This window comes from Malus sylvestris, chromosome 12 (assembly GCF_916048215.2).
Source record: "Malus sylvestris chromosome 12, drMalSylv7.2, whole genome shotgun sequence".
Classification (NCBI taxonomy): Eukaryota; Viridiplantae; Streptophyta; class Magnoliopsida; order Rosales; family Rosaceae; genus Malus; species Malus sylvestris.
This window is the reverse complement of record NC_062271.1, coordinates 30,214,532-30,224,375: the sequence shown is the minus strand read 5'-3', so window position 1 is coordinate 30,224,375 and position 9,844 is coordinate 30,214,532.

The following is a 9,844-nucleotide window of genomic DNA, read 5'->3' as shown; positions in this document are numbered from 1 at the left end:
ATCAAAAGTATCTGATATCATCAGGGTTGCAATCACTATGGACGGTGAACTCGTTTTGACCCGCAAATTCTTGGGTCGACTTACTAGGCGTTGTGGGCTGCACGTGCCAATTCACCACTCTTGAATCAAATCCTTAAAGATCAAGTCATCAACTGGAAGAATAGCCCATCAATCTTGAAGATCATACCGTTGACCAAACTGCTCAAGTGTGAATTAGAAAGATTGAACAAAGCAACAAGTCGTCACCTTCACCTCGTGCCCGCTTGCCATGTGTTCGAGTCAACCTTCAAGAATCAAGCCACAACGGCCCTTGAAGAAGTTTCCAGCCAAATTCAAGATCAAGCCTCGACGGCCCTTGAGGAAATCACACGTCCGATTCAATATCAAGTGTCTACCACCCTTAAATCAAAACCTAGTTCAAGAATAAGCTGTGGAAAATCAACAATTGGAGGAATCCAGAAAATCCTCCAACCCAGTTCAAGATCAAAGCTGTGGAAAGTCAACAAAGCGCAAAAAAACAAATAAGTGCCGATTTATCCACTACCAAAGCCAAAGATCATCTACCACATGAAGCTCCTTGTGGTCCAATTTCAACCTTCAAGATCAAGCCTCGACGGCCCTTGAAGAAATTTCAAACAAAAGTTCAAGAACAAGCCTCAACGGCCCTTGAAGAAATCTCAAGCCCAATTCAAGATCAAGCCTCAACGGCCCTTGAAGAAATTTCCAGCCCAATTCAAGATCAAGCCTCGATGGCCCTTGGATCGACATCTACAATAAGGGACTTCAAAACGCATCTCCTACACGCGACAAGCACATGTCTACAACGCGCCTTGAAGTGGGGGCATTTGTAGACATCGAAATTTCGGTAAATAAATGTTGACCGATAAATCAAAGTGTCAACGCTCATGTATTACATAAATTTTACACGTAGCGTGTGACTCGACGAAAAATTGAAATGAGTTGGAAAAGTCATCAAACATGACACGTGTCAACACCTGGCAGAAACGACTTATTTCATCTGGGATATTATATTCAAAATTAGGCCTTGGAAATTTCTATAAATACAAGCCCATTTCATTCATTTGGGAAAGGAGGAACCAAAATCATTAGGCAAAATTCTTGAAGCTCTGAAGCTCTGAAACTCTGAAGCTCTCAAGCATCCAGGTTCCCGAAGAATCAAGAAAGCCTTCTTCATTCTTCGTTCATCGTTTTTCCAAGATCAAGCCCCAACAGCCCTTTGGATCAACAATCATCCACCAATTCAAGATCAAGCCCCGACGGCCCTTGAAGAAAGTGTTCTTCGTTCTTCGTTCATCGTTCATCCTAAGATCAAACTTAAACGGCCCTTTGGATCAACAAACATCCACCAATTCAAGATCAAGCCCCGACGGCCCTTGAAGAAAGTGTTCTTCGTTCTTCGTTCTTCGTTCATCGTTCATCCCAAGATCAAGCCCCAACGGCCCTTTGGATCAACAATCATCCACCAATTCAAGATCAAGCCCCGACGGCCCTTGAAGAAAGCATCATCGTTCATCATCTGTTCATCACTGTTCTTCAAGATCAAGCCTAAAAGCCCTTGAAGATCTGTTCATCAGAGTTATTCAAGATCAAGCCTCAACGGCCCTTGAAGAAACACTCATCCTCAAGATCAAGCCACAACGGCTCCTTGAAGATTCGCTCAAATCCACCTTCAAAGATCAAGCCCACGGCCCTTGAAGAAACTTCCAACAGTTCATCCAAAATCAAGCCTTGACAGCCCTTGGATCAACGAAACATCCACAAATCAACACCTTACGGAGATCGAATCAGAGGATCAAGTTTGAGAGAGATTGTAACCCAAAAACCATCAAATACAAATATTTGTTTGTGCACGTCGTTCTTGTCTCTTTCATTTCGGGAATTTTCCGTGTTCACAGTATCAACCTGACCTGTTAACAGGGCCGCCTGGCCTAGTGCAAACAATGCACCTGTCCATGGCCCAAAATTGATGGGGCACCAAAATGTTTTGTAGTACGTTTTAGGTGTATGAAAAAAGGATAATACTTGGATACATCATACTAATAAGTACTTATCTTTAGATTTTGTCCAATAAAATTTTAATACATATTTTATTATTTAAAAAAATAATAGACATGTTATTCAATTTTTCTTTGACTTTGAAAAAAAAGAACATGTGATATTGTTTTATTAGGCCAAATCAGAAATACTTTTGAAGTATTATCCTTAAAAAAAAAAGTTTGCTATAGCACCCATGCCGCATGCGTCTTCGACTCTTCACCTTCAGTCTTCTCTTCGTCTTCCAAGCCCAAATCTTCTCTTCGTCGTTGTATTCGTCACGACCAGAGTGACATAGTTACAGAGTTGCACCATTCACCCAGTGCACCCACACCCAGATAACGATTTCGTCGATCCACCATTGGCCCTCCGCTATCCGCTGGTTCACCCGTACGAAGTTTGATACTCTTTCTCAGGTCTTAGCGTCGCCACCATCTTTCTTTTTTACTTTAATTCTCAATTATTTTTCACCTTTATTTTGCTTCAAATTCATCTCAGGTTCATCATCAAGGCCCATCACTGAGACACCACAAATTCATCTTTTTCACCTACATTTCTTCATTCTCTCTCTCAATCTCAGGTCCCAAATACTTGGTGACTGTGAGACGTCTGCAAGTTTGCAACTTCAAGACTGCAAAAGTATTAAAGCTATAACCTCCAAAGCACTATAACAGAAAAACCATACTAGGTAATTTACTAATTTTTATAATATGTTGTTATCCATTTATGAAGAAAGTGTAGTAATGGCTTTTCAACTTTAATCCAATTGGATTATATAGTCCCTCAACTATAAAGGTCCTTTAATTTGTCAAAATGTACAACTACGGTCTTTTTTGGTCAACTTCGTCAAAACGTGCATAAAAATGAGTCAGCAAGATTGAATCAAGGGCAAATATGAAAAACCAAATGAGAAAATTGTTACAATGCTCTATCAACTTTAACCCAATTGGAATAATAGTCCCTTAACTTTAATCCAAGTGTAGCAATGGTTTTGCCACCATGCCTTATTTTGACATAAGGTATGACAAAATTGACGAAAATGATCATAACCGTACATTTTAATGAGTTAAGAGACCAATGGTCATAGAATTTTAGTTGAGGGACTGTGGAAGCATGATTTTCCAGGACCGAAGTAAGCTTGATCCAAACATAATTACTTCAAAAGTCTGGTCATGGACTCACCAGCTCCGGGCGGAGCTGTATTAGACAGAGTAGTGGTACCACTATCACCCTGTTCGGGGGAAATAGGCGAAGTCTAGCAACTCCACTGGATGACCAAACTTATTCCTCAAGACACGCAATCAGATCTGGATATGGACTCAATCAGAACTTATAAGTCTTGGAGTTCCTACAATCTAGGAATTGGCGTGCGCCGCAAGTAATTACAACTCCTAAAAGGGTGCAATATCCACTCCTAGATATCCTCTAGGATTCTCCCGGCTTAGAAAGAAGATTCTATCAGAAAAATGTCTATCTCACATGGTATAAATACACTTATCTAGGGTTCATCTGTGGTAACGCAATCTAAACCCTTCAATTCTATTGCCCACTGCTTGAGTCTAAAATCATTCATTAACTTGACCATCAGAGAGCCTTTGGCCGGCACACACCCGCTCCCCTGGCCTTAGGCTTGCTCACAATTGTTTATTGTTTTGTAGGTTGCTCGAGTTTGTGCTCAACCACCACTTATGGTGGTGCGCAAATTTAGGTCCAACAAATCGCTCCTAGATTTTGAAATTGAGCCTAGTAGGCCTATCTTGGTCAATGAGCCTACTGAGGGATGTGTGCTTCTGTTTGTGTGCAAGTGATACCTTACCAAAAGTTACATGATTACTGAACTCTAGATGATATAATTAATATGTGTGATAGCTAGTATGAAGTGATAAGTTGTGGGTCATGTTAGAATTATCTCATAGAACTTGTATGTATGTGTGATTCAATATTCGTTTGTTGGTGGAATAGATAGTGTGTTGATTAAAATTGTAATTCACTTGGATTGATATATGATGCGTGATGATGAGACAAGGAAACAAACATGCTGCGAGAAGAAAATCACTCCAAGATACCTGCAATTTTCGAGCGAGAAACTACCCACGTTTCCTTCAATAGTGTTCTTGTCGTAAAGTTGCAAATCTCTGATAGGACGAGTCTTGACAGATAATGGATCAGAAGGTAATATTATATTTAAGGTGCATCTGAAAGGATTGGTATCCTTAATAAAGCAATTTTAGAAGATCCATAGTCCAAATCCTTAATGGAACTCCGCTCTATACCATGGGGACGATACAACTCAAGGTACAAGCAAAAGCACCCGAACACTTGATGACCTTCCATGTCATGGACAACCCATCTCCCTACAGTGCTATCCTCTGTCGAGAGTGGCTGCATAGCATGGACAAAATGTTTTCCGCCATAATCCCTTGCCCCGCTACCCGGCCCTAACAACAAGCCGCGAAAGGTTAAATTTTAGGGAACTGAAAAAATTGATGCTGAGAGGATAGCCTCTGCTGACGAAAGACAACCCTCCCCAAGTGGGTATCTCTAGGTGACTTAAGCAAGAACTATTAGCATCTGAACTACACGTGGTTTGATTCTCCTCCTAGGATATGTAGGCAGTCCACCTCAGACTTAATCGCAACGTCGCTGTCTGCGCGAAGACAAGTCCATGGAGAATTCATCTCCCAACACTCCACCATAGGCTTATCGTAAAAAAGTAATCCTAATGTAATTTGTGTTGGAAATTTGAGTAGTTTGAGTAGAAATTTCCTTGTCCCACATTGGCTATTCCCAAAAGATTTTATCACTTTATAAGGTTTTGTCCTTTAAAGAAAGTAATTGGAGTAATAGGCATGGAGACTAACATTGGGCTCACCCTTGGGGTTGGGCTTTGGGATGTAATAATTAATTGGTAATTAATATAATATATAATTAATTATAATTAATATATAATTAATATATATTTAATTGTCAAAAGATGGGCCTTGGGCCTTGGGGCTCTAATAATTAAATTATTTAATTAATTATTTTTCGGATTTACTTAATTATTTTTTAATTAAATTCGAATTTAATTAATTATTTATTTGTTATGAAAAGACTCATCCTTTCAGATAAAGTCTGAGAGTTCTTTCTGAACACAGAGCAAAGCACCCTTCTAAAGAGATGTCTCCCAACAGTCACACCCCATTCTCATACCTGTTGCAAACAGGCATCTATCTGCTATATATTCATACATCTGCATAGCATTTAGAACACATAAATAATAAACTTCATCTTCTACATTCATAAACCTTCTTACTGAGAGAACCACATTAATATTCGCCAGAAGTCTATTTTCCGGTGCTGGAATTTTTGACTTAGATCGTTGAATCCTGGTGGAACAGACGTCCGTAGAACTACAAGCACAGAGTAGGGACGAAATTTCTGTTTCAAGGACATTGCGGTACGCAAGCCTCGATCTTCAAGTTGTCTGTTTTATAATTCATATTCTAGTTTATATTCTGTTAGTTTCTATTGCATTTATTATTTATTAGCATATATAAATTATCACAGATTGTTGACTTATAACCAACAATCTTGAAACAGAAAATTTATGGATCAACAATCTGTAAATGTGAATGGCGTTGTGCCAAAGTACTCAGAAAAGCCTGAGAAGTTCAAAGGTTTGGACTTCAAGAGATGGCAACAAAAGATGTTGTTCTTCCTGACAACAATGAATCTCGCTCATGTTGTTAAGGAAGAAGCTCCGAAGTCTAATGAGAATTCAATGACGAGAGAGACTGTCATGGCAATTGAAGCTTGGAATCATTCCGAGTTTTGTTGCAGAAACTATATCCTGAATAGTTTGGATGACAATCTCTACGACATTTATTCTCTGTGCAAGACAACGAAGGAGTTGTGGGAATCCCTAGAGAAAAAGTATAAGATTGATGATGCCGGTTCAAAGAAATTTGTTATCGGTAAGTTTCTCAAATATACAATGGTGGATTCCAAATCTGTTGTTTCTCAGGTCGAAGAAATCCAGAAGTTGATCTATGAATTGCATTCTGAGGGATGCGAGATCAATGAGCATTTCCAAGTTGGGGCGATAATCGAGAAATTGCCAACTTCCTGGAATGACTTCAAAATTTATCTCAAGCACAAGCGTCGTGAGATGAATATGGAGGATTTGATTCTGAGGCTACGTGTGGAAGAAGACCACAGAAAGGCAGACCGTTCTGGAGGGTTTGTGGCCATTGAAGCCAATGCAAATTATGTTGAGGGAGGAAACTCCAAGGCTAAGCCGAAAAAGAATAAGGCCCCTGCTCCGAAAACCAAGCAGTTTGTGCAATCTTCCCTTGCTCCTAAAGGCAAGAATCTGAAGAAGATTAAGGGTGCCTGCTATGTGTATGGCAAATCTGGTCACAAGGCACAAGATTGTTATCATCGCAAGGATTGAAATCATGGCCACGGAAACAACAACCATGCTAACATGGCAACCACTGATGAAGAATTGGTTGCTGTTGCGTCCGAGGTTAACATGGTCTCAAATGTGAGTGAATGGTTGATGGATACTGGTGCTACAAAGCATATATGCGCTGACAGAAATCTGTTCACAGAATATCACCCTGCTGCCCTTGGAGAAAAGCTGTATATGGGCAATTCTGCCACATCTACTGTGGAGGGATATGGCAAGGTGGTACTCAAATTCACATCTGGGAAAAGTTTGACCTTGCTGAATGTGCTGCATGTTCTTGAAATGAGGAGGAACTTGGTTTCTGGACCAATTCTAATTGCTAAGGGCTTTAAACTTGTAATGGAATCCAACAAATTTGTACTTACCAAGGGTGGGATGTTTGTTGGAAAGGGTTATGTGGCTGATGGCCTCGTGAAACTCAATGTAATTGCCATTGATAATGCTAATAAAATAAATGCTTCTACTTATATTGTTGAGTCTTCTAATATTTGGCATGCTAGATTAGGACATGTTAATTTTCGTTCCATGCATAGAATGGTTAAATTAGACTTATTACCTAAATTTGAAATTGATTTTAATCATAAGTGTGAAACATGTACTGAATCAAAATTTGCTAAGCAAACGAGAAAGTCAATTCTGGAAAGATCAAATGAATTACTTGGATTAATTCATAGTGATCTTTGTGACTTTAAATCCACACCAACTCGTGGAGGAAAGAATTACTATGTCACTTTTATTGATGATTGCAGTAAGTATTGCTATGTTTATTTGATTCATAGCAAGGACGAAGCTTTGAATATGTTTAAGACATATAAAGCCGAAGTTGAAAATCAACTTGAGAGCAAAGCACTTAGATCTGATAGAGGAGGAGAGTATGAGTCTACTGCCTTCTCAAATTTTTGTGCACAACATGGAATTATACATCAAACAACGGCTCCATACACACCACAACAAAATGGTGTTGCCGAAAGAAAAAATAGAACATTCAAAGATATGATTAATTCCATGTTAAATAGTTCTGGGCTTCCACACAGTTTGTGGGGTGAAGCTTTACTTACTGCAAATACCATATTGAATAAGGTTCCTCTAAAAAGGATTGACGAGTCACCTTATGAGATATGGAAATGACATAAACCCACTTATAAAACCCTCAAAGTGTGGGGTTGCTTAGCAAAGGTGCAAGTTCCGTTACCAAAAAGAACGAAACTAGGACCTAAAACTATTGATTGCATATTCATTGGATATGCAAATAATAGTGCTGCTTATAGGTTCCTTGTTGTGAAATCTTCGATTTCTGACATACATGTTAACACTATATTAGAATCAGCGGATGCAGAATTCTTTGAGGATATATTCCCTTACAAGGAAAAGGAATCTGGTTCTAATACAAAGAGGGTTCATGATCATAGTCATGATAAAGCCTCTTCTTCTGGTGTCCAAGGAAATGATGTGGAACCAAGAAGAGGAAAAAGAATCAAAGTTTCTAAAAATTTGGACCAGATTTCATTTCTTTCTTGTCCGAGAATGAACCTAGAACTTTTAAAGAAGCAATGTCTTCTTCTGAGGTTCCTTTATGGAAGGAAGCAATTAAAAGTGAAATGGAATCCATTATGGAAAATAACACATGGGAATTGGTTGATTTACCTCCTGGTAGTAAACCAATTGTTCATAAATGGATTTTCAAGAAGAAACTCAAGGCGGATGGAACCATTGACAAGTTCAAGGCACGTTTAGTAGCCAAAGGTTATCGCCAAAAAGAAGGGTTGGATTATTTCGGCACCTATTCTCCAATTTCTCGCATAACGTCAATTCGGACGCTAATAGCGATAGCGGTTGTATACAACTTTGATATACATCAAATGGATGTAAAAACAGCATTTTTAAATGGAGAACTAGATGAAGAAATATACATGGAACAACCTGAAGGGTTTGTGCTTAAAGGACAAGAAAGCAAAGTGTGCAAATTAGTTAAGTCACTATATGGACTTAAACAAGCACCAAAACAATGGCATGAGAAGTTTGATCATAATTTGTTGACACATGGGTTCAAAATAAATGAATCTGATAAATGTGTCTACATTAAGGGTAATGATAAAACTTGTGTTATTGTCTGCTTATATGTGGATGATATGCTCATAATGGGAAGCAATAAAGATGTAATAAACAAAACAAAGAAAATGTTGAATTCAAGTTTTGACATGAAAGACTTAGGTCAAGCCGATGTCATTTTAGGAATTCAAATTAAGAGAAATAGTGAAGGATATGTCCTTACACAATCCCATTATGCAGAAAAAATATTACGAAGGTTTGGTCAATTTGACTGCAAACCTGCTGCGACTCCTTTTGATGCTGGATGCAAGTTGGAGAAAAATAAAGGCGATGCCAAATCTCAACTTGAATATTCTCAAGTAATTGGAAGTCTAATGTACTTGATGAATTCAACTAGGCCCGACTTAGCTTATGCAGTAAGTAGGCTTAGTAGATATACAAGTAATCCGGCACAAGAGCATTGGGATGCTTTAGTAAGAGTGTTAAGGTATTTGAAAAATACACTTGACTACGGATTACACTACACAAAATATCCACCTGTTGTAGAAGGCTTCAGTGATGCCAATTGGATTTCTGACACTACAGAATCCAAGTCGACAAGTGGATATGTTTTTACCTTGGGAGGTGCAGTAATATCTTGGAAATCCTCTAAACAGAAATGTATAGCTCGGTCCACCATGGAGTCCGAGTTTATAGCTTTAGACTTGGCTGGCGAAGAAGCCGAGTGGCTCAAACATTTTCTGGAGGATATTCCAATGTGGCCAAAGCCGGTAACGGCTATATGTATACATTGTGATAGTATGGCCGCCCAATCAAGGGCCAAAAGTCATGTATACAATGGGAAGTCACGTCACATCAGACGTCGACACAATACTCTTAAGAAGATGCTTTCCAATGGAATAATATCCATTGATTATGTGAAGTCAAAGGAAAATATAGCTGATCCTTTGACAAAAGGCCTACCAAGAGAGCAAATATTATTTACATCGAGGGGAATGGGTCTTAAGCCAATTCAATGAATCGAACTGGGCGGAAACCTAACCTAGCTGATTGGAGATCCCATGGTCTAGGTTCAATAGGCAAACTGGTTGAGTTTGATTCAAAAGTTGAACACACAACTTACCCATTCTTATGATAAAATGTGTGTTGTCTGTTGACGTTTAAGGGGTTATGTTTTATACATTTAATGACATTAATATCTTGTTATCAAGAGGAATATGGCAGACTATTCTTAATTAATGTCACCTATATAGGAGTAAATGGGGCCACATTTATGAGAATTGACAT